Genomic DNA, 3,918 nt, shown 5'->3' on the forward strand with positions numbered 1-3,918 from the left:
CTGGGTGAGTAGTGCGCTATATAAATGCCCAAACTTGAACTTGAACATTGATAACATACAATAAAATTCTCTTCCAGCCATGATCTACGTGTATTATGTTTTTACAATGATATCTTTGTGTAACCTGTAATCCCTGTATATGGTGACCACCCAATCAATTGAATTGCTTTTACCAATAAAAAGATTTAAAAAAATAAATTAAAAAAAGAATAAACAAATTCCTCACAAGTCCATCTTTATCCCAGTCTGAATCTTGCTTTTTTCTAGCAGTAATTCCCTTATTTCTATTTCTAACTATACTGCAGTTCTTTGTTTTATTCTTGTGCCCTTTTGTCTCTCTCTTATGAAGACTGTATTTAAAATGTTGTATTATGATGGTTCTGTATCCCCAAATGTCGCTCTTTATCTTACCTCCTTCCCTAAACATCTTCTTTTTTACATTATTTTCTTTATTGAAACAAGGAAAGGGAGGGCCCTTCAGTTTCATCAGCCTACACTTGCCAGCATGCTCAGACACTGTGGGCACCTGGGCTCCAGAACAGCCTGGCGGTGAAGGTGAACGTGGGGGTGCCCTGGACTGTGAAGACTATGCCCAACCAATTCCTTGCTCGCTCACTCACAGGGGGAGATGTTGATCAACAAAAAAAGAGACCCATCTACCCATCTTACCTGGAACCCGAGACCCAAAACCGACATGTTTTTCTGGCATCTTCCCCCCCAACATGTCAACCCTGGTGCAACCCGCCTGCCAGCTGCTCTTATTGGAAGTTGTTAGATGCTCCCATGCACCCATTAAGTTGACTCCTCTGACAACGCCAGTACCAACTGGACCAGACAGTGAGGGGCTTCTTAAGGAAATATCATCCAGTAGGCCCACTCTCATAGCCATGGGCACTAATATGTTTAATCTCACATCAGAGGCCAACTCAATCTGGCAGGATAGGTCGACAATCAGCACATGACTAGATGGAGTGGATAACTGGCAAGATGCCATCAAAGCCCAGCGCGTCAGCATCAGAGACCGAGGATAAGACATCCAGTTTCAATACTGCAAAGTGACTTGGAGGAAAGAGTGAAAGGAAATAACTTCTGGCTCAAGAAAGTACATATGATATGATCACTTATTTAGCATTCATGATCCCAGAACCCCTCCATGGAGCCCACTCCCGCCTTACCTCTGACACAAACACCCCTGCCCAATCATCACCTGTGCACTCCACCACCATCATACATGATCAATCCCACTTTCATCATTCGAAAATGGGATGCACTCCTCTTTTTTTCCAAGTTTTTCATTTTAACTTGATCGTCCTTAAATATACGAAGCGTGCTGACTGGTCACGTGCCCAGCCCCTGCGGCACGTAAAACAATGATTCGCAACATTGGGACACTGTGTAGTGCCCCCAACCATAGCACAATTGCTAATGCATGTGCAATTTATAAACCAATATTCGTCATTTTAAACCTTTTCTTTCCGTACTTTTACTTTTTCCATTCATTATGTTCATTAACCATTTGCAATCCACATGTAGGAAAATGCCAATTTTCTAGGTTTCAAGTATTCCTGATGGGCCATCCGAACCTCTTCATTCAAGAATATGCACTGAAGCAGATTTCATTAAAATAGCAGTTTATTTGCAAACCCAATGCATTTCGGGCCTCCATGGGCCCTTCGTCAGGGGTAACTAGAAAATTAATTAAAAATAGGTGTTACTATACATTTTTCCACGAGATATATGCTGTTTACATTATTATCCATTGTTATCTGGTCTACAAACATCATTATTAAACTCTGCTCTGACGCATTGAATTTGACTGTGTCCTCTTGCTGTACCACTGGTTTATAACATCACATTTATCACTAAATTCATGTCGACTAAATGTCATTCAACAAGACATTAACAACATCACCATACATGCCTAGTCTATTCTAACTGTTATCAACCCTCCTCAAGGTGCGACTAGGATCCATATGCTGAGTGCTTTCACTCGTATAAATGAAACACTTTTCCAGTGGCCTGCTTTGTTTAACATGCTAACTACCCGTCTACCCTCCTCAAGCAGTTACTGATACTATCATACTTCGTTGGTGTTTACTTAACCTAACATCCGCTTTGCAAATTACAAAAATTGCTCTTCACAACATTCTACTCTTTCTAGTTGTAAACCCGTGCCTTCTCCACGTACCTGCTAGTTCATTGCTGGAATTCACTATTAAAAAGCCAAACGAGTCTCCCTCAGTTTTACCCGGACCTTTGAAACCACCTTGCGCCCCGCCTCCCAATTAAACCCACCTGTTGCACACTAGCTATGTTATTCTTTTTTATACACTACATTACCCAGGATGCATGGTAATGATAAAAACCATTATGTGTTATGTATTTAAACACAGTAGCCCTGTTACAGCGTAACTAAAACCATTAATCGTGCAGTCAATATTCCGGTGCATAAATGAAAAAGTCTGTAAACATAATCCCATGTTGTGCTCGTAGAATTCAAGTTGCTTCTGACTCGTTATTCAAATAAATAAACTGTTTGTTTGAAATCAGATGTTCCGCCTGGCATGTGGGACAAAGCTGTGTCTCCGTTTTTTAGGTTTCGAAACCTGGCGAGGGGCAAAGCCCCTCCCAGATCGAAATCTATTGTTTTCAATAGTGAGGTTAGGACAGCCTCTGTTTCCAATTGGCTAGCTCCATAAATGGAGACTAGCCATTGGGAGACAGAGGCTGTCAATCGCGCTTTCTCACGAAAACGCGATTCGGGGGCGTTTCTGGTGCTTTTTTTAAGCCCCGCCCCTTTGTCCCGGGCCGCGCTGCGATTGGCTGCCGGCCCGGGACACCCCCGTGACGTCATTCCCGGGCCGTGCTGTGATTGGCTGGCCGGCCCGGGTCATCACGCCTCCCTGCAAACTTTCAGTCTGCATTAGGCTTCCAAACAGTCCTTCCCTAGTGCGACAATTACGCTCTTCATGCTATTTCGCTCTTTTAATCTTTTTTCGATCTCCGCTGCATTTTCTTTCCCTTTCTATCTCCCTCGGCCTCCTCCTTCCGTCTCATCTTTCCCCTCACGTTCGGCCCGTCTCCATTAAAAAGGCAGACTGCTGTGCACGAAATGGAGCTCAAACCCACCATCTTGAGATGAAAGTTCTCACACGCTACTGTCCGTACTATCACAAATCCTTACCTTCCGACGTGTCCCGTCCTAGCTATCCCATATGTTAGGAACAAGGAAGGGGTGGGGATATGGAGGAGCTGGTTACAGAGTTTTCTCTTTGCTCAGTCTCCTGGACCCACCCCCTGGCTCTGGATGGACCCCCCTGCGGATCCACCGCTGGGTACAGGTCTCGCTTCTTCCGCCTGGCTCTGTGTGCCTTCCTTAACATACCGGCTGCAGGCAGGACTGGATGCCTCCTCCAGGAACAGCAGGGGCGCCTGCTCATAAGAGCAGCAGTCGGAAGTAGAATCCCCAGCCGAGTTGTAAATCTGGGATCAAGTCACGAGCGGCCGGGGGGGTCATTCGTGGAATCCCTGCAGTTTTATTCACCTTCTGAAACTGGCCAAGAAGACCAGTGCATCAGAAGAAGACGATTGCAGACGCAGTTGGACTGCGGATGTTGTCCCTTGGTGTGCAATGCACGGATTAGGGGCAAAACGGTGCGAAATTCAGCTCTCAGCTCCTTTCACAAGGTTGAAATAAGAGAAGTACCGTGGATGAGAAGTACAGCTGAACAACACCCGGATATACTCCCCGTCACAAGTGGCATTTGCCGAGCTCTAATGACATCACCTGGGAAGTACTTTTACAGCTGTCAGGATGGCCGAGCGGTCTAAGGCGCCAGACTCAAGAGCTGACTCTTCCCACCAGCTGGGTGTTCTGGTCTCCGATTGGAGGCGTGGGTTCAAATCCCACTTCTGACA

At 45.3% G+C, this 3,918-nt stretch overlaps 1 non-coding gene across 1 annotated transcript; it reads left to right on the plus strand.

Annotated features, from left to right (window-relative positions):
* The first annotated feature begins 3,808 nt into the window (after window positions 1–3,808).
* Window positions 3,809–3,918, plus strand: TRNAL-CAA (transfer RNA leucine (anticodon CAA)). Its single transcript has 2 exons — window positions 3,809–3,846; window positions 3,873–3,918. It is a non-coding gene; the product is annotated as a tRNA-Leu (tRNA).

This window comes from Lissotriton helveticus, chromosome 7, assembly GCF_964261635.1.
Source record: "Lissotriton helveticus chromosome 7, aLisHel1.1, whole genome shotgun sequence".
NCBI classification, from domain to species: Eukaryota; Metazoa; Chordata; class Amphibia; order Caudata; family Salamandridae; genus Lissotriton; species Lissotriton helveticus.